The 27,666-nt window shown below is 47.7% G+C and overlaps 18 non-coding genes across 18 annotated transcripts; all 18 read left to right on the forward strand.

Annotated features, from left to right (window-relative positions):
- The first annotated feature begins 1,307 nt into the window (after nucleotides 1–1,307).
- LOC142697341 (U2 spliceosomal RNA) lies at nucleotides 1,308–1,498 on the forward strand. Its single transcript, XR_012865144.1, has one exon. It is a non-coding gene; the product is annotated as a U2 spliceosomal RNA (small nuclear RNA).
- A 1,288-nt stretch (nucleotides 1,499–2,786) lies between these two features.
- LOC142697342 (U2 spliceosomal RNA) lies at nucleotides 2,787–2,977 on the forward strand. Its single transcript, XR_012865145.1, has one exon. It is a non-coding gene; the product is annotated as a U2 spliceosomal RNA (small nuclear RNA).
- A 1,308-nt stretch (nucleotides 2,978–4,285) lies between these two features.
- On the forward strand, nucleotides 4,286–4,476 carry LOC142697344 (U2 spliceosomal RNA). Its single transcript, XR_012865147.1, has one exon. It is a non-coding gene; the product is annotated as a U2 spliceosomal RNA (small nuclear RNA).
- Nucleotides 4,477–5,748: 1,272 nt separating this feature from the next.
- On the forward strand, nucleotides 5,749–5,939 carry LOC142697345 (U2 spliceosomal RNA). The gene has a single exon (XR_012865148.1). It is a non-coding gene; the product is annotated as a U2 spliceosomal RNA (small nuclear RNA).
- A 1,304-nt stretch (nucleotides 5,940–7,243) lies between these two features.
- LOC142697346 (U2 spliceosomal RNA) lies at nucleotides 7,244–7,434 on the forward strand. The gene has a single exon (XR_012865149.1). It is a non-coding gene; the product is annotated as a U2 spliceosomal RNA (small nuclear RNA).
- Nucleotides 7,435–8,730: 1,296 nt separating this feature from the next.
- On the forward strand, nucleotides 8,731–8,921 carry LOC142697347 (U2 spliceosomal RNA). The gene has a single exon (XR_012865150.1). It is a non-coding gene; the product is annotated as a U2 spliceosomal RNA (small nuclear RNA).
- Nucleotides 8,922–10,205: 1,284 nt separating this feature from the next.
- LOC142697348 (U2 spliceosomal RNA) lies at nucleotides 10,206–10,396 on the forward strand. Its single transcript, XR_012865151.1, has one exon. It is a non-coding gene; the product is annotated as a U2 spliceosomal RNA (small nuclear RNA).
- Nucleotides 10,397–11,692: 1,296 nt separating this feature from the next.
- LOC142697349 (U2 spliceosomal RNA) lies at nucleotides 11,693–11,883 on the forward strand. Its single transcript, XR_012865152.1, has one exon. It is a non-coding gene; the product is annotated as a U2 spliceosomal RNA (small nuclear RNA).
- Nucleotides 11,884–13,171: 1,288 nt separating this feature from the next.
- Nucleotides 13,172–13,362, forward strand: LOC142697350 (U2 spliceosomal RNA). Its single transcript, XR_012865153.1, has one exon. It is a non-coding gene; the product is annotated as a U2 spliceosomal RNA (small nuclear RNA).
- Nucleotides 13,363–14,642: 1,280 nt separating this feature from the next.
- LOC142697352 (U2 spliceosomal RNA) lies at nucleotides 14,643–14,833 on the forward strand. Its single transcript, XR_012865154.1, has one exon. It is a non-coding gene; the product is annotated as a U2 spliceosomal RNA (small nuclear RNA).
- A 1,288-nt stretch (nucleotides 14,834–16,121) lies between these two features.
- Nucleotides 16,122–16,312, forward strand: LOC142697353 (U2 spliceosomal RNA). The gene has a single exon (XR_012865155.1). It is a non-coding gene; the product is annotated as a U2 spliceosomal RNA (small nuclear RNA).
- Nucleotides 16,313–17,616: 1,304 nt separating this feature from the next.
- Nucleotides 17,617–17,807, forward strand: LOC142697354 (U2 spliceosomal RNA). The gene has a single exon (XR_012865156.1). It is a non-coding gene; the product is annotated as a U2 spliceosomal RNA (small nuclear RNA).
- Nucleotides 17,808–19,095: 1,288 nt separating this feature from the next.
- On the forward strand, nucleotides 19,096–19,286 carry LOC142697356 (U2 spliceosomal RNA). The gene has a single exon (XR_012865158.1). It is a non-coding gene; the product is annotated as a U2 spliceosomal RNA (small nuclear RNA).
- Nucleotides 19,287–20,571: 1,285 nt separating this feature from the next.
- On the forward strand, nucleotides 20,572–20,762 carry LOC142697357 (U2 spliceosomal RNA). The gene has a single exon (XR_012865159.1). It is a non-coding gene; the product is annotated as a U2 spliceosomal RNA (small nuclear RNA).
- A 1,289-nt stretch (nucleotides 20,763–22,051) lies between these two features.
- LOC142697358 (U2 spliceosomal RNA) lies at nucleotides 22,052–22,242 on the forward strand. The gene has a single exon (XR_012865160.1). It is a non-coding gene; the product is annotated as a U2 spliceosomal RNA (small nuclear RNA).
- A 1,292-nt stretch (nucleotides 22,243–23,534) lies between these two features.
- LOC142697359 (U2 spliceosomal RNA) lies at nucleotides 23,535–23,725 on the forward strand. Its single transcript, XR_012865161.1, has one exon. It is a non-coding gene; the product is annotated as a U2 spliceosomal RNA (small nuclear RNA).
- A 1,283-nt stretch (nucleotides 23,726–25,008) lies between these two features.
- LOC142697360 (U2 spliceosomal RNA) lies at nucleotides 25,009–25,199 on the forward strand. Its single transcript, XR_012865162.1, has one exon. It is a non-coding gene; the product is annotated as a U2 spliceosomal RNA (small nuclear RNA).
- Nucleotides 25,200–26,483: 1,284 nt separating this feature from the next.
- Nucleotides 26,484–26,674, forward strand: LOC142697361 (U2 spliceosomal RNA). Its single transcript, XR_012865163.1, has one exon. It is a non-coding gene; the product is annotated as a U2 spliceosomal RNA (small nuclear RNA).
- The last annotated feature ends 992 nt before the right edge of the window (nucleotides 26,675–27,666 follow it).

The raw sequence follows: 27,666 nt of genomic DNA on the forward strand, positions 1-27,666 counted from the left end.
CTTATGTGTTGACTAAAAGCAGATTCCAAAAGTGTTTTTTGTCTTTGCTATTGTTTCTGTCTTTCTGAAGGGATCTCCCCTTTTAATCCCATTATTTCAACACCTGTTGGACAATGCATGAGTGATAATGAGCTCATTGATTAAATGCAATTAATGAATAGATTGCCACCTCTTGTTGTGTGTCGTCTGTGTTTCTGTGTTTCCGGCATTTCACATTGGAACACCTCATTCACCTTCCTTGTCTTCTCTCCGCCCTCCCTTTTAGGTAAGTTAAAGAGCTGCACCTGAGCCAGCCACTGATTGATTGATTGATTGATTGATTGATTGATTGATTGATTGATTGATTGATTGATTGATTGATTGATTGATGCAGCACAACAGTCAAATAGTGGAGTGGAGTAGGGGAACAGCAAACAGCCAATAAAGCAGCCCGCCCGCTCGCCTGCCCGCCACAATGGACCTACCTGTGTACACTAGATGGATGTGATGGAATGTACTGTCGTCCCTACATTTCAAGAAGAAGTAAGAATTGCAGTTGCAACAAAGCCTTGCTTGCCTACAAAGAGAGCAGCAATTTGGATTTGTTACTATGTTACCTAGAAGAATAACAAACTGTGCAAGGATGGAGGTTGTAGGAGCAAGGAGAAGTTGTCTGTAAAGTTGGTGGATGCCTATTTTCCATTTTGCAGTCCCTTGTCTCCCTCTTGTGGCCTCCTGGAGGCAACTAGCTGTGCAAAAAAAAGACAGCCTGGCGGCCGGCTGTTGCAGTGTTGCCCTCTCAGGCAACACTGAGTGACTGACTGAGCCTCAGCGTCTTATATAAAGTTCAGACGGAACTTTGCACGTGTCATAGTGGAGCCCTCAGGATTCCAGAGCCAGCTTTCTGACATCATAATGGGGCCTCAGAGATAAAAGCCTGGGCCCAGGCAGTGTTGGTCAGTGCTGCTCAGCAGGCAGCACTGGACTGGACTGGATTACAGCTGATACAAGGTGTGAAGGAACAAGGGGTGGCTGTGGGCATGCACTTGCTGCCGCTGCCAGTGTTTATCTGCATGGCAGCAGGGCATTTGGGCGTTGCCAGGAAGGCGTTTTTATGTAGATTCCTCCTCTTTCAGCACTGCATTGTGGTGCAAGCAAAAGAAGCAAATCCTGTCTGGCTTCCTCTCCGGCCTTTATTCACCTCCCGTGTAGCTGTGAGTGTGTGAGCCTGCAGGGCCCCATGGAATTGCCTAGAAGTAGGCTGAATCGCTGCAAGGGCTGAACAGCAGTATCGGGCAGGCTCGGGCAACGCGCGGCCCGTTCGGGTTATCGCTTCTCGGCCTTTTGGCTAAGATCAAGTGTAGTATCTGTTCTTATCAGTTTAATATCTGATACGTCCCCTATCTGGGGACCATATATTAAATGGATTTTTAGAACAGGGAGATGGAAATAGAGCTTGCTCTGTCCACTCCACGCATTGACCTGGTATTGCAGTATTTCCAGGACCGGTGCACCCTTTCCTTATGTGTTGACTAAAAGCAGATTCCAAAAGTGTTTTTTGTCTTTGCTATTGTTTCTGTCTTTCTGAAGGGATCTCCCCTTTTAATCCCATTATTTCAACACCTGTTGGACAATGCATGAGTGATAATGAGCTCATTGATTAAATGCAATTAATGAATAGATTGCCACCTCTTGTTGTGTGTCGTCTGTGTTTCTGTGTTTCCGGCATTTCACATTGGAACACCTCATTCACCTTCCTTGTCTTCTCTCCGCCCTCCCTTTTAGGTAAGTTAAAGAGCTGCACCTGAGCCAGCCACTGATTGATTGATTGATTGATTGATTGATTGATTGATTGATTGATTGATTGATGCAGCACAACAGTCAAATAGTGGAGTGGAGTAGGGGAACAGCAAACAGCCAATAAAGCAGCCCGCCCGCTCGCCTGCCCGCCACAATGGACCTACCTGTGTACACTAGATGGATGTGATGGAATGTACTGTCGTCCCTACATTTCAAGAAGAAGTAAGAATTGCAGTTGCAACAAAGCCTTGCTTGCCTACAAAGAGAGCAGCAATTTGGATTTGTTACTATGTTACCTAGAAGAATAACAAACTGTGCAAGGATGGAGGTTGTAGGAGCAAGGAGAAGTTGTCTGTAAAGTTGGTGGATGCCTATTTTCCATTTTGCAGTCCCTTGTCTCCCTCTTGTGGCCTCCTGGAGGCAACTAGCTGTGCAAAAAAAAGACAGCCTGGCGGCCGGCTGTTGCAGTGTTGCCCTCTCAGGCAACACTGAGTGACTGACTGAGCCTCACCGTCTTATATAAAGTTCAGACGGAACTTTGCACGTGTCATAGTGGAGCCCTCAGGATTCCAGAGCCAGCTTTCTGACATCATAATGGGGCCTCAGAGATAAAAGCCTGGGCCCAGGCAGTGTTGGTCAGTGCTGCTCAGCAGGCAGCACTGGACTGGACTGGATTACAGCTGATACAAGGTGTGAAGGAACAAGGGGTGGCTGTGGGCATGCACTTGCTGCCGCTGCCAGTGTTTATCTGCATGGCAGCAGGGCATTTGGGCGTTGCCAGGAAGGCGTTTTTATGTAGATTCCTCCTCTTTCAGCACTGCATTGTGGTGCAAGCAAAAGAAGCAAATCCTGTCTGGCTTCCTCTCCGGCCTTTATTCACCTCCCGTGTAGCTGTGAGTGTGTGAGCCTGCAGGGCCCCATGGAATTGCCTAGAAGTAGGCTGAATCGCTGCAAGGGCTGAACAGCAGTATCGGGCAGGCTCGGGCAACGCGCGGCCCGTTCGGGTTATCGCTTCTCGGCCTTTTGGCTAAGATCAAGTGTAGTATCTGTTCTTATCAGTTTAATATCTGATACGTCCCCTATCTGGGGACCATATATTAAATGGATTTTTAGAACAGGGAGATGGAAATAGAGCTTGCTCTGTCCACTCCACGCATTGACCTGGTATTGCAGTATTTCCAGGACCGGTGCACCCTTTCCTTATGTGTTGACTAAAAGCAGATTCCAAAAGTGTTTTTTGTCTTTGCTATTGTTTCTGTCTTTCTGAAGGGATCTCCCCTTTTAATCCCATTATTTCAACACCTGTTGGACAATGCATGAGTGATAATGAGCTCATTGATTAAATGCAATTAATGAATAGATTGCCACCTCTTGTTGTGTGTCGTCTGTGTTTCTGTGTTTCCGGCATTTCACATTGGAACACCTCATTCACCTTCCTTGTCTTCTCTCCGCCCTCCCTTTTAGGTAAGTTAAAGAGCTGCACCTGAGCCAGCCACTGATTGATTGATTGATTGATTGATTGATTGATTGATTGATTGATTGATTGATTGATTGATTGATTGATTGATGCAGCACAACAGTCAAATAGTGGAGTGGAGTAGGGGAACAGCAAACAGCCAATAAAGCAGCCCGCCCGCTCGCCTGCCCGCCACAATGGACCTACCTGTGTACACTAGATGGATGTGATGGAATGTACTGTCGTCCCTACATTTCAAGAAGAAGTAAGAATTGCAGTTGCAACAAAGCCTTGCTTGCCTACAAAGAGAGCAGCAATTTGGATTTGTTACTATGTTACCTAGAAGAATAACAAACTGTGCAAGGATGGAGGTTGTAGGAGCAAGGAGAAGTTGTCTGTAAAGTTGGTGGATGCCTATTTTCCATTTTGCAGTCCCTTGTCTCCCACTTGTGGCCTCCTGGAGGCAACTAGCTGTGCAAAAAAAAGACAGCCTGGCGGCCGGCTGTTGCAGTGTTGCCCTCTCAGGCAACACTGAGTGACTGACTGAGCCTCACCGTCTTATATAAAGTTCAGACGGAACTTTGCACGTGTCATAGTGGAGCCCTCAGGATTCCAGAGCCAGCTTTCTGACATCATAATGGGGCCTCAGAGATAAAAGCCTGGGCCCAGGCAGTGTTGGTCAGTGCTGCTCAGCAGGCAGCACTGGACTGGACTGGATTACAGCTGATACAAGGTGTGAAGGAACAAGGGGTGGCTGTGGGCATGCACTTGCTGCCGCTGCCAGTGTTTATCTGCATGGCAGCAGGGCATTTGGGCGTTGCCAGGAAGGCGTTTTTATGTAGATTCCTCCTCTTTCAGCACTGCATTGTGGTGCAAGCAAAAGAAGCAAATCCTGTCTGGCTTCCTCTCCGGCCTTTATTCACCTCCCGTGTAGCTGTGAGTGTGTGAGCCTGCAGGGCCCCATGGAATTGCCTAGAAGTAGGCTGAATCGCTGCAAGGGCTGAACAGCAGTATCGGGCAGGCTCGGGCAACGCGCGGCTCGTTCGGGTTATCGCTTCTCGGCCTTTTGGCTAAGATCAAGTGTAGTATCTGTTCTTATCAGTTTAATATCTGATACGTCCCCTATCTGGGGACCATATATTAAATGGATTTTTAGAACAGGGAGATGGAAATAGAGCTTGCTCTGTCCACTCCACGCATTGACCTGGTATTGCAGTATTTCCAGGACCGGTGCACCCTTTCCTTATGTGTTGACTAAAAGCAGATTCCAAAAGTGTTTTTTGTCTTTGCTATTGTTTCTGTCTTTCTGAAGGGATCTCCCCTTTTAATCCCATTATTTCAACACCTGTTGGACAATGCATGAGTGATAATGAGCTCATTGATTAAATGCAATTAATGAATAGATTGCCACCTCTTGTTGTGTGTCGTCTGTGTTTCTGTGTTTCCGGCATTTCACATTGGAACACCTCATTCACCTTCCTTGTCTTCTCTCCGCCCTCCCTTTTAGGTAAGTTAAAGAGCTGCACCTGAGCCAGCCACTGATTGATTGATTGATTGATTGATTGATTGATTGATGCAGCACAACAGTCAAATAGTGGAGTGGAGTAGGGGAACAGCAAACAGCCAATAAAGCAGCCCGCCCGCTCGCCTGCCCGCCACAATGGACCTACCTGTGTACACTAGATGGATGTGATGGAATGTACTGTCGTCCCTACATTTCAAGAAGAAGTAAGAATTGCAGTTGCAACAAAGCCTTGCTTGCCTACAAAGAGAGCAGCAATTTGGATTTGTTACTATGTTACCTAGAAGAATAACAAACTGTGCAAGGATGGAGGTTGTAGGAGCAAGGAGAAGTTGTCTGTAAAGTTGGTGGATGCCTATTTTCCATTTTGCAGTCCCTTGTCTCCCTCTTGTGGCCTCCTGGAGGCAACTAGCTGTGCAAAAAAAAGACAGCCTGGCGGCCGGCTGTTGCAGTGTTGCCCTCTCAGGCAACACTGAGTGACTGACTGAGCCTCACCGTCTTATATAAAGTTCAGACAGAACTTTGCACGTGTCATAGTGGAGCCCTCAGGATTCCAGAGCCAGCTTTCTGACATCATAATGGGGCCTCAGAGATAAAAGCCTGGGCTCAGGCAGTGTTGGTCAGTGCTGCTCAGCAGGCAGCACTGGACTGGACTGGATTACAGCTGATACAAGGTGTGAAGGAACAAGGGGTGGCTGTGGGCATGCACTTGCTGCCGCTGCCAGTGTTTATCTGCATGGCAGCAGGGCATTTGGGCGTTGCCAGGAAGGCGTTTTTATGTAGATTCCTCCTCTTTCAGCACTGCATTGTGGTGCAAGCAAAAGAAGCAAATCCTGTCTGGCTTCCTCTCCGGCCTTTATTCACCTCCCGTGTAGCTGTGAGTGTGTGAGCCTGCAGGGCCCCATGGAATTGCCTAGAAGTAGGCTGAATCGCTGCAAGGGCTGAACAGCAGTATCGGGCAGGCTCGGGCAACGCGCGGCCCGTTCGGGTTATCGCTTCTCGGCCTTTTGGCTAAGATCAAGTGTAGTATCTGTTCTTATCAGTTTAATATCTGATACGTCCCCTATCTGGGGACCATATATTAAATGGATTTTTAGAACAGGGAGATGGAAATAGAGCTTGCTCTGTCCACTCCACGCATTGACCTGGTATTGCAGTATTTCCAGGACCGGTGCACCCTTTCCTTATGTGTTGACTAAAAGCAGATTCCAAAAGTGTTTTTTGTCTTTGCTATTGTTTCTGTCTTTCTGAAGGGATCTCCCCTTTTAATCCCATTATTTCAACACCTGTTGGACAATGCATGAGTGATAATGAGCTCATTGATTAAATGCAATTAATGAATAGATTGCCACCTCTTGTTGTGTGTCGTCTGTGTTTCTGTGTTTCCGGCATTTCACATTGGAACACCTCATTCACCTTCCTTGTCTTCTCTCCGCCCTCCCTTTTAGGTAAGTTAAAGAGCTGCACCTGAGCCAGCCACTGATTGATTGATTGATTGATTGATTGATTGATTGATTGATTGATTGATTGATTGATTGATTGATTGATGCAGCACAACAGTCAAATAGTGGAGTGGAGTAGGGGAACAGCAAACAGCCAATAAAGCAGCCCGCCCGCTCGCCTGCCCGCCACAATGGACCTACCTGTGTACACTAGATGGATGTGATGGAATGTACTGTCGTCCCTACATTTCAAGAAGAAGTAAGAATTGCAGTTGCAACAAAGCCTTGCTTGCCTACAAAGAGAGCAGCAATTTGGATTTGTTACTATGTTACCTAGAAGAATAACAAACTGTGCAAGGATGGAGGTTGTAGGAGCAAGGAGAAGTTGTCTGTAAAGTTGGTGGATGCCTATTTTCCATTTTGCAGTCCCTTGTCTCCCTCTTGTGGCCTCCTGGAGGCAACTAGCTGTGCAAAAAAAAGACAGCCTGGCGGCCGGCTGTTGCAGTGTTGCCCTCTCAGGCAACACTGAGTGACTGACTGAGCCTCACCGTCTTATATAAAGTTCAGACGGAACTTTGCACGTGTCATAGTGGAGCCCTCAGGATTCCAGAGCCAGCTTTCTGACATCATAATGGGGCCTCAGAGATAAAAGCCTGGGCCCAGGCAGTGTTGGTCAGTGCTGCTCAGCAGGCAGCACTGGACTGGACTGGATTACAGCTGATACAAGGTGTGAAGGAACAAGGGGTGGCTGTGGGCATGCACTTGCTGCCGCTGCCAGTGTTTATCTGCATGGCAGCAGGGCATTTGGGCGTTGCCAGGAAGGCGTTTTTATGTAGATTCCTCCTCTTTCAGCACTGCATTGTGGTGCAAGCAAAAGAAGCAAATCCTGTCTGGCTTCCTCTCCGGCCTTTATTCACCTCCCGTGTAGCTGTGAGTGTGTGAGCCTGCAGGGCCCCATGGAATTGCCTAGAAGTAGGCTGAATCGCTGCAAGGGCTGAACAGCAGTATCGGGCAGGCTCGGGCAACGCGCGGCTCGTTCGGGTTATCGCTTCTCGGCCTTTTGGCTAAGATCAAGTGTAGTATCTGTTCTTATCAGTTTAATATCTGATACGTCCCCTATCTGGGGACCATATATTAAATGGATTTTTAGAACAGGGAGATGGAAATAGAGCTTGCTCTGTCCACTCCACGCATTGACCTGGTATTGCAGTATTTCCAGGACCGGTGCACCCTTTCCTTATGTGTTGACTAAAAGCAGATTCCAAAAGTGTTTTTTGTCTTTGCTATTGTTTCTGTCTTTCTGAAGGGATCTCCCCTTTTAATCCCATTATTTCAACACCTGTTGGACAATGCATGAGTGATAATGAGCTCATTGATTAAATGCAATTAATGAATAGATTGCCACCTCTTGTTGTGTGTCGTCTGTGTTTCTGTGTTTCCGGCATTTCACATTGGAACACCTCATTCACCTTCCTTGTCTTCTCTCCGCCCTCCCTTTTAGGTAAGTTAAAGAGCTGCACCTGAGCCAGCCACTGATTGATTGATTGATTGATTGATTGATTGATTGATTGATTGATTGATTGATTGATTGATGCAGCACAACAGTCAAATAGTGGAGTGGAGTAGGGGAACAGCAAACAGCCAATAAAGCAGCCTGCCCGCTCGCCTGCCCGCCACAATGGACCTACCTGTGTACACTAGATGGATGTGATGGAATGTACTGTCGTCCCTACATTTCAAGAAGAAGTAAGAATTGCAGTTGCAACAAAGCCTTGCTTGCCTACAAAGAGAGCAGCAATTTGGATTTGTTACTATGTTACCTAGAAGAATAACAAACTGTGCAAGGATGGAGGTTGTAGGAGCAAGGAGAAGTTGTCTGTAAAGTTGGTGGATGCCTATTTTCCATTTTGCAGTCCCTTGTCTCCCTCTTGTGGCCTCCTGGAGGCAACTAGCTGTGCAAAAAAAAGACAGCCTGGCGGCCGGCTGTTGCAGTGTTGCCCTCTCAGGCAACACTGAGTGACTGACTGAGCCTCACCGTCTTATATAAAGTTCAGACAGAACTTTGCACGTGTCATAGTGGAGCCCTCAGGATTCCAGAGCCAGCTTTCTGACATCATAATGGGGCCTCAGAGATAAAAGCCTGGGCCCAGGCAGTGTTGGTCAGTGCTGCTCAGCAGGCAGCACTGGACTGGACTGGATTACAGCTGATACAAGGTGTGAAGGAACAAGGGGTGGCTGTGGGCATGCACTTGCTGCCGCTGCCAGTGTTTATCTGCATGGCAGCAGGGCATTTGGGCGTTGCCAGGAAGGCGTTTTTATGTAGATTCCTCCTCTTTCAGCACTGCATTGTGGTGCAAGCAAAAGAAGCAAATCCTGTCTGGCTTCCTCTCCGGCCTTTATTCACCTCCCGTGTAGCTGTGAGTGTGTGAGCCTGCAGGGCCCCATGGAATTGCCTAGAAGTAGGCTGAATCGCTGCAAGGGCTGAACAGCAGTATCGGGCAGGCTCGGGCAACGCGCGGCCCGTTCGGGTTATCGCTTCTCGGCCTTTTGGCTAAGATCAAGTGTAGTATCTGTTCTTATCAGTTTAATATCTGATACGTCCCCTATCTGGGGACCATATATTAAATGGATTTTTAGAACAGGGAGATGGAAATAGAGCTTGCTCTGTCCACTCCACGCATTGACCTGGTATTGCAGTATTTCCAGGACCGGTGCACCCTTTCCTTATGTGTTGACTAAAAGCAGATTCCAAAAGTGTTTTTTGTCTTTGCTATTGTTTCTGTCTTTCTGAAGGGATCTCCCCTTTTAATCCCATTATTTCAACACCTGTTGGACAATGCATGAGTGATAATGAGCTCATTGATTAAATGCAATTAATGAATAGATTGCCACCTCTTGTTGTGTGTCGTCTGTGTTTCTGTGTTTCCGGCATTTCACATTGGAACACCTCATTCACCTTCCTTGTCTTCTCTCCGCCCTCCCTTTTAGGTAAGTTAAAGAGCTGCACCTGAGCCAGCCACTGATTGATTGATTGATTGATTGATTGATTGATTGATTGATTGATTGATGCAGCACAACAGTCAAATAGTGGAGTGGAGTAGGGGAACAGCAAACAGCCAATAAAGCAGCCCGCCCACTCGCCTGCCCGCCACAATGGACCTACCTGTGTACACTAGATGGATGTGATGGAATGTACTGTCGTCCCTACATTTCAAGAAGAAGTAAGAATTGCAGTTGCAACAAAGCCTTGCTTGCCTACAAAGAGAGCAGCAATTTGGATTTGTTACTATGTTACCTAGAAGAATAACAAACTGTGCAAGGATGGAGGTTGTAGGAGCAAGGAGAAGTTGTCTGTAAAGTTGGTGGATGCCTATTTTCCATTTTGCAGTCCCTTGTCTCCCTCTTGTGGCCTCCTGGAGGCAACTAGCTGTGCAAAAAAAAGACAGCCTGGCGGCCGGCTGTTGCAGTGTTGCCCTCTCAGGCAACACTGAGTGACTGACTGAGCCTCACCGTCTTATATAAAGTTCAGACGGAACTTTGCACGTGTCATAGTGGAGCCCTCAGGATTCCAGAGCCAGCTTTCTGACATCATAATGGGGCCTCAGAGATAAAAGCCTGGGCCCAGGCAGTGTTGGTCAGTGCTGCTCAGCAGGCAGCACTGGACTGGACTGGATTACAGCTGATACAAGGTGTGAAGGAACAAGGGGTGGCTGTGGGCATGCACTTGCTGCCGCTGCCAGTGTTTATCTGCATGGCAGCAGGGCATTTGGGCGTTGCCAGGAAGGCGTTTTTATGTAGATTCCTCCTCTTTCAGCACTGCATTGTGGTGCAAGCAAAAGAAGCAAATCCTGTCTGGCTTCCTCTCCGGCCTTTATTCACCTCCCGTGTAGCTGTGAGTGTGTGAGCCTGCAGGGCCCCATGGAATTGCCTAGAAGTAGGCTGAATCGCTGCAAGGGCTGAACAGCAGTATCGGGCAGGCTCGGGCAACGCGCGGCCCGTTCGGGTTATCGCTTCTCGGCCTTTTGGCTAAGATCAAGTGTAGTATCTGTTCTTATCAGTTTAATATCTGATACGTCCCCTATCTGGGGACCATATATTAAATGGATTTTTAGAACAGGGAGATGGAAATAGAGCTTGCTCTGTCCACTCCACGCATTGACCTGGTATTGCAGTATTTCCAGGACCGGTGCACCCTTTCCTTATGTGTTGACTAAAAGCAGATTCCAAAAGTGTTTTTTGTCTTTGCTATTGTTTCTGTCTTTCTGAAGGGATCTCCCCTTTTAATCCCATTATTTCAACACCTGTTGGACAATGCATGAGTGATAATGAGCTCATTGATTAAATGCAATTAATGAATAGATTGCCACCTCTTGTTGTGTGTCGTCTGTGTTTCTGTGTTTCCGGCATTTCACATTGGAACACCTCATTCACCTTCCTTGTCTTCTCTCCACCCTCCCTTTTAGGTAAGTTAAAGAGCTGCACCTGAGCCAGCCACTGATTGATTGATTGATTGATTGATTGATTGATTGATTGATTGATTGATTGATTGATTGATGCAGCACAACAGTCAAATAGTGGAGTGGAGTAGGGGAACAGCAAACAGCCAATAAAGCAGCCCGCCCGCTCGCCTGCCCGCCACAATGGACCTACCTGTGTACACTAGATGGATGTGATGGAATGTACTGTCGTCCCTACATTTCAAGAAGAAGTAAGAATTGCAGTTGCAACAAAGCCTTGCTTGCCTACAAAGAGAGCAGCAATTTGGATTTGTTACTATGTTACCTAGAAGAATAACAAACTGTGCAAGGATGGAGGTTGTAGGAGCAAGGAGAAGTTGTCTGTAAAGTTGGTGGATGCCTATTTTCCATTTTGCAGTCCCTTGTCTCCCTCTTGTGGCCTCCTGGAGGCAACTAGCTGTGCAAAAAAAAGACAGCCTGGCGGCCGGCTGTTGCAGTGTTGCCCTCTCAGGCAACACTGAGTGACTGACTGAGCCTCACCGTCTTATATAAAGTTCAGACGGAACTTTGCACGTGTCATAGTGGAGCCCTCAGGATTCCAGAGCCAGCTTTCTGACATCATAATGGGGCCTCAGAGATAAAAGCCTGGGCCCAGGCAGTGTTGGTCAGTGCTGCTCAGCAGGCAGCACTGGACTGGACTGGATTACAGCTGATACAAGGTGTGAAGGAACAAGGGGTGGCTGTGGGCATGCACTTGCTGCCGCTGCCAGTGTTTATCTGCATGGCAGCAGGGCAATTGGGCGTTGCCAGGAAGGCGTTTTTATGTAGATTCCTCCTCTTTCAGCACTGCATTGTAGTGCAAGCAAAAGAAGCAAATCCTGTCTGGCTTCCTCTCCGGCCTTTATTCACCTCCCGTGTAGCTGTGAGTGTGTGAGCCTGCAGGGCCCCATGGAATTGCCTAGAAGTAGGCTGAATCGCTGCAAGGGCTGAACAGCAGTATCGGGCAGGCTCGGGCAACGCGCGGCCCGTTCGGGTTATCGCTTCTCGGCCTTTTGGCTAAGATCAAGTGTAGTATCTGTTCTTATCAGTTTAATATCTGATACGTCCCCTATCTGGGGACCATATATTAAATGGATTTTTAGAACAGGGAGATGGAAATAGAGCTTGCTCTGTCCACTCCACGCATTGACCTGGTATTGCAGTATTTCCAGGACCGGTGCACCCTTTCCTTATGTGTTGACTAAAAGCAGATTCCAAAAGTGTTTTTTGTCTTTGCTATTGTTTCTGTCTTTCTGAAGGGATCTCCCCTTTTAATCCCATTATTTCAACACCTGTTGGACAATGCATGAGTGATAATGAGCTCATTGATTAAATGCAATTAATGAATAGATTGCCACCTCTTGTTGTGTGTCGTCTGTGTTTCTGTGTTTCCGGCATTTCACATTGGAACACCTCATTCACCTTCCTTGTCTTCTCTCCGCCCTCCCTTTTAGGTAAGTTAAAGAGCTGCACCTGAGCCAGCCACTGATTGATTGATTGATTGATTGATTGATTGATTGATTGATTGATTGATTGATGCAGCACAACAGTCAAATAGTGGAGTGGAGTAGGGGAACAGCAAACAGCCAATAAAGCAGCCCGCCCGCTCGCCTGCCCGCCACAATGGACCTACCTGTGTACACTAGATGGATGTGATGGAATGTACTGTCGTCCCTACATTTCAAGAAGAAGTAAGAATTGCAGTTGCAACAAAGCCTTGCTTGCCTACAAAGAGAGCAGCAATTTGGATTTGTTACTATGTTACCTAGAAGAATAACAAACTGTGCAAGGATGGAGGTTGTAGGAGCAAGGAGAAGTTGTCTGTAAAGTTGGTGGATGCCTATTTTCCATTTTGCAGTCCCTTGTCTCCCTCTTGTGGCCTCCTGGAGGCAACTAGCTGTGCAAAAAAAAGACAGCCTGGCGGCCGGCTGTTGCAGTGTTGCCCTCTCAGGCAACACTGAGTGACTGACTGAGCCTCACCGTCTTATATAAAGTTCAGACGGAACTTTGCACGTGTCATAGTGGAGCCCTCAGGATTCCAGAGCCAGCTTTCTGACATCATAATGGGGCCTCAGAGATAAAAGCCTGGGCCCAGGCAGTGTTGGTCAGTGCTGCTCAGCAGGCAGCACTGGACTGGACTGGATTACAGCTGATACAAGGTGTGAAGGAACAAGGGGTGGCTGTGGGCATGCACTTGCTGCCGCTGCCAGTGTTTATCTGCATGGCAGCAGGGCATTTGGGCGTTGCCAGGAAGGCGTTTTTATGTAGATTCCTCCTCTTTCAGCACTGCATTGTGGTGCAAGCAAAAGAAGCAAATCCTGTCTGGCTTCCTCTCCGGCCTTTATTCACCTCCCGTGTAGCTGTGAGTGTGTGAGCCTGCAGGGCCCCATGGAATTGCCTAGAAGTAGGCTGAATCGCTGCAAGGGCTGAACAGCAGTATCGGGCAGGCTCGGGCAACGTGCGGCCCGTTCGGGTTATCGCTTCTCGGCCTTTTGGCTAAGATCAAGTGTAGTATCTGTTCTTATCAGTTTAATATCTGATACGTCCCCTATCTGGGGACCATATATTAAATGGATTTTTAGAACAGGGAGATGGAAATAGAGCTTGCTCTGTCCACTCCACGCATTGACCTGGTATTGCAGTATTTCCAGGACCGGTGCACCCTTTCCTTATGTGTTGACTAAAAGCAGATTCCAAAAGTGTTTTTTGTCTTTGCTATTGTTTCTGTCTTTCTGAAGGGATCTCCCCTTTTAATCCCATTATTTCAACACCTGTTGGACAATGCATGAGTGATAATGAGCTCATTGATTAAATGCAATTAATGAATAGATTGCCACCTCTTGTTGTGTGTCGTCTGTGTTTCTGTGTTTCCGGCATTTCACATTGGAACACCTCATTCACCTTCCTTGTCTTCTCTCCGCCCTCCCTTTTAGGTAAGTTAAAGAGCTGCACCTGAGCCAGCCACTGATTGATTGATTGATTGATTGATTGATTGATTGATTGATTGATGCAGCACAACAGTCAAATAGTGGAGTGGAGTAGGGGAACAGCAAACAGCCAATAAAGCAGCCCGCCCGCTCGCCTGCCCGCCACAATGGACCTACCTGTGTACACTAGATGGATGTGATGGAATGTACTGTCGTCCCTACATTTCAAGAAGAAGTAAGAATTGCAGTTGCAACAAAGCCTTGCTTGCCTACAAAGAGAGCAGCAATTTGGATTTGTTACTATGTTACCTAGAAGAATAACAAACTGTGCAAGGATGGAGGTTGTAGGAGCAAGGAGAAGTTGTCTGTAAAGTTGGTGGATGCCTATTTTCCATTTTGCAGTCCCTTGTCTCCCACTTGTGGCCTCCTGGAGGCAACTAGCTGTGCAAAAAAAAGACAGCCTGGCGGCCGGCTGTTGCAGTGTTGCCCTCTCAGGCAACACTGAGTGACTGACTGAGCCTCACCGTCTTATATAAAGTTCAGACGGAACTTTGCACGTGTCATAGTGGAGCCCTCAGGATTCCAGAGCCAGCTTTCTGACATCATAATGGGGCCTCAGAGATAAAAGCCTGGGCCCAGGCAGTGTTGGTCAGTGCTGCTCAGCAGGCAGCACTGGACTGGACTGGATTACAGCTGATACAAGGTGTGAAGGAACAAGGGGTGGCTGTGGGCATGCACTTGCTGCCGCTGCCAGTGTTTATCTGCATGGCAGCAGGGCATTTGGGCGTTGCCAGGAAGGCGTTTTTATGTAGATTCCTCCTCTTTCAGCACTGCATTGTGGTGCAAGCAAAAGAAGCAAATCCTGTCTGGCTTCCTCTCCGGCCTTTATTCACCTCCCGTGTAGCTGTGAGTGTGTGAGCCTGCAGGGCCCCATGGAATTGCCTAGAAGTAGGCTGAATCGCTGCAAGGGCTGAACAGCAGTATCGGGCAGGCTCGGGCAACGCGCGGCTCGTTCGGGTTATCGCTTCTCGGCCTTTTGGCTAAGATCAAGTGTAGTATCTGTTCTTATCAGTTTAATATCTGATACGTCCCCTATCTGGGGACCATATATTAAATGGATTTTTAGAACAGGGAGATGGAAATAGAGCTTGCTCTGTCCACTCCACGCATTGACCTGGTATTGCAGTATTTCCAGGACCGGTGCACCCTTTCCTTATGTGTTGACTAAAAGCAGATTCCAAAAGTGTTTTTTGTCTTTGCTATTGTTTCTGTCTTTCTGAAGGGATCTCCCCTTTTAATCCCATTATTTCAACACCTGTTGGACAATGCATGAGTGATAATGAGCTCATTGATTAAATGCAATTAATGAATAGATTGCCACCTCTTGTTGTGTGTCGTCTGTGTTTCTGTGTTTCCGGCATTTCACATTGGAACACCTCATTCACCTTCCTTGTCTTCTCTCCGCCCTCCCTTTTAGGTAAGTTAAAGAGCTGCACCTGAGCCAGCCACTGATTGATTGATTGATTGATTGATTGATTGATTGATTGATTGATTGATTGATGCAGCACAACAGTCAAATAGTGGAGTGGAGTAGGGGAACAGCAAACAGCCAATAAAGCAGCCCGCCCGCTCGCCTGCCCGCCACAATGGACCTACCTGTGTACACTAGATGGATGTGATGGAATGTACTGTCGTCCCTACATTTCAAGAAGAAGTAAGAATTGCAGTTGCAACAAAGCCTTGCTTGCCTACAAAGAGAGCAGCAATTTGGATTTGTTACTATGTTACCTAGAAGAATAACAAACTGTGCAAGGATGGAGGTTGTAGGAGCAAGGAGAAGTTGTCTGTAAAGTTGGTGGATGCCTATTTTCCATTTTGCAGTCCCTTGTCTCCCTCTTGTGGCCTCCTGGAGGCAACTAGCTGTGCAAAAAAAAGACAGCCTGGCGGCCGGCTGTTGCAGTGTTGCCCTCTCAGGCAACACTGAGTGACTGACTGAGCCTCACCGTCTTATATAAAGTTCAGACAGAACTTTGCACGTGTCATAGTGGAGCCCTCAGGATTCCAGAGCCAGCTTTCTGACATCATAATGGGGCCTCAGAGATAAAAGCCTGGGCCCAGGCAGTGTTGGTCAGTGCTGCTCAGCAGGCAGCACTGGACTGGACTGGATTACAGCTGATACAAGGTGTGAAGGAACAAGGGGTGGCTGTGGGCATGCACTTGCTGCCGCTGCCAGTGTTTATCTGCATGGCAGCAGGGCATTTGGGCGTTGCCAGGAAGGCGTTTTTATGTAGATTCCTCCTCTTTCAGCACTGCATTGTGGTGCAAGCAAAAGAAGCAAATCCTGTCTGGCTTCCTCTCCGGCCTTTATTCACCTCCCGTGTAGCTGTGAGTGTGTGAGCCTGCAGGGCCCCATGGAATTGCCTAGAAGTAGGCTGAATCGCTGCAAGGGCTGAACAGCAGTATCGGGCAGGCTCGGGCAACGCGCGGCCCGTTCGGGTTATCGCTTCTCGGCCTTTTGGCTAAGATCAAGTGTAGTATCTGTTCTTATCAGTTTAATATCTGATACGTCCCCTATCTGGGGACCATATATTAAATGGATTTTTAGAACAGGGAGATGGAAATAGAGCTTGCTCTGTCCACTCCACGCATTGACCTGGTATTGCAGTATTTCCAGGACCGGTGCACCCTTTCCTTATGTGTTGACTAAAAGCAGATTCCAAAAGTGTTTTTTGTCTTTGCTATTGTTTCTGTCTTTCTGAAGGGATCTCCCCTTTTAATCCCATTATTTCAACACCTGTTGGACAATGCATGAGTGATAATGAGCTCATTGATTAAATGCAATTAATGAATAGATTGCCACCTCTTGTTGTGTGTCGTCTGTGTTTCTGTGTTTCCGGCATTTCACATTGGAACACCTCATTCACCTTCCTTGTCTTCTCTCCGCCCTCCCTTTTAGGTAAGTTAAAGAGCTGCACCTGAGCCAGCCACTGATTGATTGATTGATTGATTGATTGATTGATTGATTGATTGATTGATTGATTGATTGATTGATTGATGCAGCACAACAGTCAAATAGTGGAGTGGAGTAGGGGAACAGCAAACAGCCAATAAAGCAGCCCGCCCGCTCGCCTGCCCGCCACAATGGACCTACCTGTGTACACTAGATGGATGTGATGGAATGTACTGTCGTCCCTACATTTCAAGAAGAAGTAAGAATTGCAGTTGCAACAAAGCCTTGCTTGCCTACAAAGAGAGCAGCAATTTGGATTTGTTACTATGTTACCTAGAAGAATAACAAACTGTGCAAGGATGGAGGTTGTAGGAGCAAGGAGAAGTTGTCTGTAAAGTTGGTGGATGCCTATTTTCCATTTTGCAGTCCCTTGTCTCCCTCTTGTGGCCTCCTGGAGGCAACTAGCTGTGCAAAAAAAAGACAGCCTGGCGGCCGGCTGTTGCAGTGTTGCCCTCTCAGGCAACACTGAGTGACTGACTGAGCCTCACCGTCTTATATAAAGTTCAGACGGAACTTTGCACGTGTCATAGTGGAGCCCTCAGGATTCCAGAGCCAGCTTTCTGACATCATAATGGGGCCTCAGAGATAAAAGCCTGGGCCCAGGCAGTGTTGGTCAGTGCTGCTCAGCAGGCAGCACTGGACTGGACTGGATTACAGCTGATACAAGGTGTGAAGGAACAAGGGGTGGCTGTGGGCATGCACTTGCTGCCGCTGCCAGTGTTTATCTGCATGGCAGCAGGGCATTTGGGCGTTGCCAGGAAGGCGTTTTTATGTAGATTCCTCCTCTTTCAGCACTGCATTGTGGTGCAAGCAAAAGAAGCAAATCCTGTCTGGCTTCCTCTCCGGCCTTTATTCACCTCCCGTGTAGCTGTGAGTGTGTGAGCCTGCAGGGCCCCATGGAATTGCCTAGAAGTAGGCTGAATCGCTGCAAGGGCTGAACAGCAGTATCGGGCAGGCTCGGGCAACGCGCGGCTCGTTCGGGTTATCGCTTCTCGGCCTTTTGGCTAAGATCAAGTGTAGTATCTGTTCTTATCAGTTTAATATCTGATACGTCCCCTATCTGGGGACCATATATTAAATGGATTTTTAGAACAGGGAGATGGAAATAGAGCTTGCTCTGTCCACTCCACGCATTGACCTGGTATTGCAGTATTTCCAGGACCGGTGCACCCTTTCCTTATGTGTTGACTAAAAGCAGATTCCAAAAGTGTTTTTTGTCTTTGCTATTGTTTCTGTCTTTCTGAAGGGATCTCCCCTTTTAATCCCATTATTTCAACACCTGTTGGACAATGCATGAGTGATAATGAGCTCATTGATTAAATGCAATTAATGAATAGATTGCCACCTCTTGTTGTGTGTCGTCTGTGTTTCTGTGTTTCCGGCATTTCACATTGGAACACCTCATTCACCTTCCTTGTCTTCTCTCCGCCCTCCCTTTTAGGTAAGTTAAAGAGCTGCACCTGAGCCAGCCACTGATTGATTGATTGATTGATTGATTGATTGATTGATTGATTGATTGATTGATGCAGCACAACAGTCAAATAGTGGAGTGGAGTAGGGGAACAGCAAACAGCCAATAAAGCAGCCCGCCCGCTCGCCTGCCCGCCACAATGGACCTACCTGTGTACACTAGATGGATGTGATGGAATGTACTGTCGTCCCTACATTTCAAGAAGAAGTAAGAATTGCAGTTGCAACAAAGCCTTGCTTGCCTACAAAGAGAGCAGCAATTTGGATTTGTTACTATGTTACCTAGAAGAATAACAAACTGTGCAAGGATGGAGGTTGTAGGAGCAAGGAGAAGTTGTCTGTAAAGTTGGTGGATGCCTATTTTCCATTTTGCAGTCCCTTGTCTCCCTCTTGTGGCCTCCTGGAGGCAACTAGCTGTGCAAAAAAAAGACAGCCTGGCGGCCGGCTGTTGCAGTGTTGCCCTCTCAGGCAACACTGAGTGACTGACTGAGCCTCACCGTCTTATATAAAGTTCAGACAGAACTTTGCACGTGTCATAGTGGAGCCCTCAGGATTCCAGAGCCAGCTTTCTGACATCATAATGGGGCCTCAGAGATAAAAGCCTGGGCCCAGGCAGTGTTGGTCAGTGCTGCTCAGCAGGCAGCACTGGACTGGACTGGATTACAGCTGATACAAGGTGTGAAGGAACAAGGGGTGGCTGTGGGCATGCACTTGCTGCCGCTGCCAGTGTTTATCTGCATGGCAGCAGGGCATTTGGGCGTTGCCAGGAAGGCGTTTTTATGTAGATTCCTCCTCTTTCAGCACTGCATTGTGGTGCAAGCAAAAGAAGCAAATCCTGTCTGGCTTCCTCTCCGGCCTTTATTCACCTCCCGTGTAGCTGTGAGTGTGTGAGCCTGCAGGGCCCCATGGAATTGCCTAGAAGTAGGCTGAATCGCTGCAAGGGCTGAACAGCAGTATCGGGCAGGCTCGGGCAACGCGCGGCCCGTTCGGGTTATCGCTTCTCGGCCTTTTGGCTAAGATCAAGTGTAGTATCTGTTCTTATCAGTTTAATATCTGATACGTCCCCTATCTGGGGACCATATATTAAATGGATTTTTAGAACAGGGAGATGGAAATAGAGCTTGCTCTGTCCACTCCACGCATTGACCTGGTATTGCAGTATTTCCAGGACCGGTGCACCCTTTCCTTATGTGTTGACTAAAAGCAGATTCCAAAAGTGTTTTTTGTCTTTGCTATTGTTTCTGTCTTTCTGAAGGGATCTCCCCTTTTAATCCCATTATTTCAACACCTGTTGGACAATGCATGAGTGATAATGAGCTCATTGATTAAATGCAATTAATGAATAGATTGCCACCTCTTGTTGTGTGTCGTCTGTGTTTCTGTGTTTCCGGCATTTCACATTGGAACACCTCATTCACCTTCCTTGTCTTCTCTCCGCCCTCCCTTTTAGGTAAGTTAAAGAGCTGCACCTGAGCCAGCCACTGATTGATTGATTGATTGATTGATTGATTGATTGATTGATTGATTGATTGCAGCACAACAGTCAAATAGTGGAGTGGAGTAGGGGAACAGCAAACAGCCAATAAAGCAGCCCGCCCGCTCGCCTGCCCGCCACAATGGACCTACCTGTGTACACTAGATGGATGTGATGGAATGTACTGTCGTCCCTACATTTCAAGAAGAAGTAAGAATTGCAGTTGCAACAAAGCCTTGCTTGCCTACAAAGAGAGCAGCAATTTGGATTTGTTACTATGTTACCTAGAAGAATAACAAACTGTGCAAGGATGGAGGTTGTAGGAGCAAGGAGAAGTTGTCTGTAAAGTTGGTGGATGCCTATTTTCCATTTTGCAGTCCCTTGTCTCCCTCTTGTGGCCTCCTGGAGGCAACTAGCTGTGCAAAAAAAAGACAGCCTGGCGGCCGGCTGTTGCAGTGTTGCCCTCTCAGGCAACACTGAGTGACTGACTGAGCCTCACCGTCTTATATAAAGTTCAGACGGAACTTTGCACGTGTCATAGTGGAGCCCTCAGGATTCCAGAGCCAGCTTTCTGACATCATAATGGGGCCTCAGAGATAAAAGCCTGGGCCCAGGCAGTGTTGGTCAGTGCTGCTCAGCAGGCAGCACTGGACTGGACTGGATTACAGCTGATACAAGGTGTGAAGGAACAAGGGGTGGCTGTGGGCATGCACTTGCTGCCGCTGCCAGTGTTTATCTGCATGGCAGCAGGGCATTTGGGCGTTGCCAGGAAGGCGTTTTTATGTAGATTCCTCCTCTTTCAGCACTGCATTGTGGTGCAAGCAAAAGAAGCAAATCCTGTCTGGCTTCCTCTCCGGCCTTTATTCACCTCCCGTGTAGCTGTGAGTGTGTGAGCCTGCAGGGCCCCATGGAATTGCCTAGAAGTAGGCTGAATCGCTGCAAGGGCTGAACAGCAGTATCGGGCAGGCTCGGGCAACGCGCGGCCCGTTCGGGTTATCGCTTCTCGGCCTTTTGGCTAAGATCAAGTGTAGTATCTGTTCTTATCAGTTTAATATCTGATACGTCCCCTATCTGGGGACCATATATTAAATGGATTTTTAGAACAGGGAGATGGAAATAGAGCTTGCTCTGTCCACTCCACGCATTGACCTGGTATTGCAGTATTTCCAGGACCGGTGCACCCTTTCCTTATGTGTTGACTAAAAGCAGATTCCAAAAGTGTTTTTTGTCTTTGCTATTGTTTCTGTCTTTCTGAAGGGATCTCCCCTTTTAATCCCATTATTTCAACACCTGTTGGACAATGCATGAGTGATAATGAGCTCATTGATTAAATGCAATTAATGAATAGATTGCCACCTCTTGTTGTGTGTCGTCTGTGTTTCTGTGTTTCCGGCATTTCACATTGGAACACCTCATTCACCTTCCTTGTCTTCTCTCCGCCCTCCCTTTTAGGTAAGTTAAAGAGCTGCACCTGAGCCAGCCACTGATTGATTGATTGATTGATTGATTGATTGATTGATTGATTGATTGATTGATTGCAGCACAACAGTCAAATAGTGGAGTGGAGTAGGGGAACAGCAAACAGCCAATAAAGCAGCCCGCCCGCTCGCCTGCCCGCCACAATGGACCTACCTGTGTACACTAGATGGATGTGATGGAATGTACTGTCGTCCCTACATTTCAAGAAGAAGTAAGAATTGCAGTTGCAACAAAGCCTTGCTTGCCTACAAAGAGAGCAGCAATTTGGATTTGTTACTATGTTACCTAGAAGAATAACAAACTGTGCAAGGATGGAGGTTGTAGGAGCAAGGAGAAGTTGTCTGTAAAGTTGGTGGATGCCTATTTTCCATTTTGCAGTCCCTTGTCTCCCTCTTGTGGCCTCCTGGAGGCAACTAGCTGTGCAAAAAAAAGACAGCCTGGCGGCCGGCTGTTGCAGTGTTGCCCTCTCAGGCAACACTGAGTGACTGACTGAGCCTCACCGTCTTATATAAAGTTCAGACGGAACTTTGCACGTGTCATAGTGGAGCCCTCAGGATTCCAGAGCCAGCTTTCTGACATCATAATGGGGCCTCAGAGATAAAAGCCTGGGCCCAGGCAGTGTTGGTCAGTGCTGCTCAGCAGGCAGCACTGGACTGGACTGGATTACAGCTGATACAAGGTGTGAAGGAACAAGGGGTGGCTGTGGGCATGCACTTGCTGCCGCTGCCAGTGTTTATCTGCATGGCAGCAGGGCATTTGGGCGTTGCCAGGAAGGCGTTTTTATGTAGATTCCTCCTCTTTCAGCACTGCATTGTGGTGCAAGCAAAAGAAGCAAATCCTGTCTGGCTTCCTCTCCGGCCTTTATTCACCTCCCGTGTAGCTGTGAGTGTGTGAGCCTGCAGGGCCCCATGGAATTGCCTAGAAGTAGGCTGAATCGCTGCAAGGGCTGAACAGCAGTATCGGGCAGGCTCGGGCAACGCGCGGCCCGTTCGGGTTATCGCTTCTCGGCCTTTTGGCTAAGATCAAGTGTAGTATCTGTTCTTATCAGTTTAATATCTGATACGTCCCCTATCTGGGGACCATATATTAAATGGATTTTTAGAACAGGGAGATGGAAATAGAGCTTGCTCTGTCCACTCCACGCATTGACCTGGTATTGCAGTATTTCCAGGACCGGTGCACCCTTTCCTTATGTGTTGACTAAAAGCAGATTCCAAAAGTGTTTTTTGTCTTTGCTATTGTTTCTGTCTTTCTGAAGGGATCTCCCCTTTTAATCCCATTATTTCAACACCTGTTGGACAATGCATGAGTGATAATGAGCTCATTGATTAAATGCAATTAATGAATAGATTGCCACCTCTTGTTGTGTGTCGTCTGTGTTTCTGTGTTTCCGGCATTTCACATTGGAACACCTCATTCACCTTCCTTGTCTTCTCTCCGCCCTCCCTTTTAGGTAAGTTAAAGAGCTGCACCTGAGCCAGCCACTGATTGATTGATTGATTGATTGATTGATTGATTGATTGATTGATTGATTGATTGATGCAGCACAACAGTCAAATAGTGGAGTGGAGTAGGGGAACAGCAAACAGCCAATAAAGCAGCCCGCCCGCTCGCCTGCCCGCCACAATGGACCTACCTGTGTACACTAGATGGATGTGATGGAATGTACTGTCGTCCCTACATTTCAAGAAGAAGTAAGAATTGCAGTTGCAACAAAGCCTTGCTTGCCTACAAAGAGAGCAGCAATTTGGATTTGTTACTATGTTACCTAGAAGAATAACAAACTGTGCAAGGATGGAGGTTGTAGGAGCAAGGAGAAGTTGTCTGTAAAGTTGGTGGATGCCTATTTTCCATTTTGCAGTCCCTTGTCTCCCTCTTGTGGCCTCCTGGAGGCAACTAGCTGTGCAAAAAAAAGACAGCCTGGCGGCCGGCTGTTGCAGTGTTGCCCTCTCAGGCAACACTGAGTGACTGACTGAGCCTCACCGTCTTATATAAAGTTCAGACGGAACTTTGCACGTGTCATAGTGGAGCCCTCAGGATTCCAGAGCCAGCTTTCTGACATCATAATGGGGCCTCAGAGATAAAAGCCTGGGCCCAGGCAGTGTTGGTCAGTGCTGCTCAGCAGGCAGCACTGGACTGGACTGGATTACAGCTGATACAAGGTGTGAAGGAACAAGGGGTGGCTGTGGGCATGCACTTGCTGCCGCTGCCAGTGTTTATCTGCATGGCAGCAGGGCATTTGGGCGTTGCCAGGAAGGCGTTTTTATGTAGATTCCTCCTCTTTCAGCACTGCATTGTGGTGCAAGCAAAAGAAGCAAATCCTGTCTGGCTTCCTCTCCGGCCTTTATTCACCTCCCGTGTAGCTGTGAGTGTGTGAGCCTGCAGGGCCCCATGGAATTGCCTAGAAGTAGGCTGAATCGCTGCAAGGGCTGAACAGCAGTATCGGGCAGGCTCGGGCAACGCGCGGCCCGTTCGGGTTATCGCTTCTCGGCCTTTTGGCTAAGATCAAGTGTAGTATCTGTTCTTATCAGTTTAATATCTGATACGTCCCCTATCTGGGGACCATATATTAAATGGATTTTTAGAACAGGGAGATGGAAATAGAGCTTGCTCTGTCCACTCCACGCATTGACCTGGTATTGCAGTATTTCCAGGACCGGTGCACCCTTTCCTTATGTGTTGACTAAAAGCAGATTCCAAAAGTGTTTTTTGTCTTTGCTATTGTTTCTGTCTTTCTGAAGGGATCTCCCCTTTTAATCCCATTATTTCAACACCTGTTGGACAATGCATGAGTGATAATGAGCTCATTGATTAAATGCAATTAATGAATAGATTGCCACCTCTTGTTGTGTGTCGTCTGTGTTTCTGTGTTTCCGGCATTTCACATTGGAACACCTCATTCACCTTCCTTGTCTTCTCTCCGCCCTCCCTTTTAGGTAAGTTAAAGAGCTGCACCTGAGCCAGCCACTGATTGATTGATTGATTGATTGATTGATTGATTGATTGATTGATTGATGCAGCACAACAGTCAAATAGTGGAGTGGAGTAGGGGAACAGCAAACAGCCAATAAAGCAGCCCGCCCGCTCGCCTGCCGCCACAATGGACCTACCTGTGTACACTAGATGGATGTGATGGAATGTACTGTCGTCCCTACATTTCAAGAAGAAGTAAGAATTGCAGTTGCAACAAAGCCTTGCTTGCCTACAAAGAGAGCAGCAATTTGGATTTGTTACTATGTTACCTAGAAGAATAACAAACTGTGCAAGGATGGAGGTTGTAGGAGCAAGGAGAAGTTGTCTGTAAAGTTGGTGGATGCCTATTTTCCATTTTGCAGTCCCTTGTCTCCCTCTTGTGGCCTCCTGGAGGCAACTAGCTGTGCAAAAAAAAGACAGCCTGGCGGCCGGCTGTTGCAGTGTTGCCCTCTCAGGCAACACTGAGTGACTGACTGAGCCTCACCGTCTTATATAAAGTTCAGACGGAACTTTGCACGTGTCATAGTGGAGCCCTCAGGATTCCAGAGCCAGCTTTCTGACATCATAATGGGGCCTCAGAGATAAAAGCCTGGGCCCAGGCAGTGTTGGTCAGTGCTGCTCAGCAGGCAGCACTGGACTGGACTGGATTACAGCTGATACAAGGTGTGAAGGAACAAGGGGTGGCTGTGGGCATGCACTTGCTGCCGCTGCCAGTGTTTATCTGCATGGCAGCAGGGCATTTGGGCGTTGCCAGGAAGGCGTTTTTATGTAGATTCCTCCTCTTTCAGCACTGCATTGTGGTGCAAGCAAAAGAAGCAAATCCTGTCTGGCTTCCTCTCCGGCCTTTATTCACCTCCCGTGTAGCTGTGAGTGTGTGAGCCTGCAGGGCCCCATGGAATTGCCTAGAAGTAGGCTGAATCGCTGCAAGGGCTGAACAGCAGTATCGGGCAGGCTCGGGCAACGCGCGGCCCGTTCGGGTTATCGCTTCTCGGCCTTTTGGCTAAGATCAAGTGTAGTATCTGTTCTTATCAGTTTAATATCTGATACGTCCCCTATCTGGGGACCATATATTAAATGGATTTTTAGAACAGGGAGATGGAAATAGAGCTTGCTCTGTCCACTCCACGCATTGACCTGGTATTGCAGTATTTCCAGGACCGGTGCACCCTTTCCTTATGTGTTGACTAAAAGCAGATTCCAAAAGTGTTTTTTGTCTTTGCTATTGTTTCTGTCTTTCTGAAGGGATCTCCCCTTTTAATCCCATTATTTCAACACCTGTTGGACAATGCATGAGTGATAATGAGCTCATTGATTAAATGCAATTAATGAATAGATTGCCACCTCTTGTTGTGTGTCGTCTGTGTTTCTGTGTTTCCGGCATTTCACATTGGAACACCTCATTCACCTTCCTTGTCTTCTCTCCGCCCTCCCTTTTAGGTAAGTTAAAGAGCTGCACCTGAGCCAGCCACTGATTGATTGATTGATTGATTGATTGATTGATTGATTGATTGATTGATGCAGCACAACAGTCAAATAGTGGAGTGGAGTAGGGGAACAGCAAACAGCCAATAAAGCAGCCCGCCCGCTCGCCTGCCCGCCACAATGGACCTACCTGTGTACACTAGATGGATGTGATGGAATGTACTGTCGTCCCTACATTTCAAGAAGAAGTAAGAATTGCAGTTGCAACAAAGCCTTGCTTGCCTACAAAGAGAGCAGCAATTTGGATTTGTTACTATGTTACCTAGAAGAATAACAAACTGTGCAAGGATGGAGGTTGTAGGAGCAAGGAGAAGTTGTCTGTAAAGTTGGTGGATGCCTATTTTCCATTTTGCAGTCCCTTGTCTCCCTCTTGTGGCCTCCTGGAGGCAACTAGCTGTGCAAAAAAAAGACAGCCTGGCGGCCGGCTGTTGCAGTGTTGCCCTCTCAGGCAACACTGAGTGACTGACTGAGCCTCACCGTCTTATATAAAGTTCAGACGGAACTTTGCACGTGTCATAGTGGAGCCCTCAGGATTCCAGAGCCAGCTTTCTGACATCATAATGGGGCCTCAGAGATAAAAGCCTGGGCCCAGGCAGTGTTGGTCAGTGCTGCTCAGCAGGCAGCACTGGACTGGACTGGATTACAGCTGATACAAGGTGTGAAGGAACAAGGGGTGGCTGTGGGCATGCACTTGCTGCCGCTGCCAGTGTTTATCTGCATGGCAGCAGGGCATTTGGGCGTTGCCAGGAAGGCGTTTTTATGTAGATTCCTCCTCTTTCAGCACTGCATTGTGGTGCAAGCAAAAGAAGCAAATCCTGTCTGGCTTCCTCTCCGGCCTTTATTCACCTCCTGTGTAGCTGTGAGTGTGTGAGCCTGCAGGGCCCCATGGAATTGCCTAGAAGTAGGCTGAATCGCTGCAAGGGCTGAACAGCAGTATCGGGCAGGCTCGGGCAACTCGCGGCCCGTTCGGGTTATCGCTTCTCGGCCTTTTGGCTAAGATCAAGTGTAGTATCTGTTCTTATCAGTTTAATATCTGATACGTCCCCTATCTGGGGACCATATATTAAATGGATTTTTAGAACAGGGAGATGGAAATAGAGCTTGCTCTGTCCACTCCACGCATTGACCTGGTATTGCAGTATTTCCAGGACCGGTGCACCCTTTCCTTATGTGTTGACTAAAAGCAGATTCCAAAAGTGTTTTTTGTCTTTGCTATTGTTTCTGTCTTTCTGAAGGGATCTCCCCTTTTAATCCCATTATTTCAACACCTGTTGGACAATGCATGAGTGATAATGAGCTCATTGATTAAATGCAATTAATGAATAGATTGCCACCTCTTGTTGTGTGTCGTCTGTGTTTCTGTGTTTCCGGCATTTCACATTGGAACACCTCATTCACCTTCCTTGTCTTCTCTCCGCCCTCCCTTTTAGGTAAGTTAAAGAGCTGCACCTGAGCCAGCCACTGATTGATTGATTGATTGATTGATTGATTGATGCAGCACAACAGTCAAATAGTGGAGTGGAGTAGGGGAACAGCAAACAGCCAATAAAGCAGCCCGCCCGCTCGCCTGCCCGCCACAATGGACCTACCTGTGTACACTAGATGGATGTGATGGAATGTACTGTCGTCCCTACATTTCAAGAAGAAGTAAGAATTGCAGTTGCAACAAAGCCTTGCTTGCCTACAAAGAGAGCAGCAATTTGGATTTGTTACTATGTTACCTAGAAGAATAACAAACTGTGCAAGGATGGAGGTTGTAGGAGCAAGGAGAAGTTGTCTGTAAAGTTGGTGGATGCCTATTTTCCATTTTGCAGTCCCTTGTCTCCCTCTTGTGGCCTCCTGGAGGCAACTAGCTGTGCAAAAAAAAGACAGCCTGGCGGCCGGCTGTTGCAGTGTTGCCCTCTCAGGCAACACTGAGTGACTGACTGAGCCTCACCGTCTTATATAAAGTTCAGACGGAACTTTGCACGTGTCATAGTGGAGCCCTCAGGATTCCAGAGCCAGCTTTCTGACATCATAATGGGGCCTCAGAGATAAAAGCCTGGGCCCAGGCAGTGTTGGTCAGTGCTGCTCAGCAGGCAGCACTGGACTGGACTGGATTACAGCTGATACAAGGTGTGAAGGAACAAGGGGTGGCTGTGGGCATGCACTTGCTG

The sequence above is a fragment of the Rhinoderma darwinii genome (genome assembly GCF_050947455.1).
Source record: "Rhinoderma darwinii isolate aRhiDar2 chromosome 5 unlocalized genomic scaffold, aRhiDar2.hap1 SUPER_5_unloc_8, whole genome shotgun sequence".
NCBI classification, from domain to species: Eukaryota; Metazoa; Chordata; class Amphibia; order Anura; family Rhinodermatidae; genus Rhinoderma; species Rhinoderma darwinii.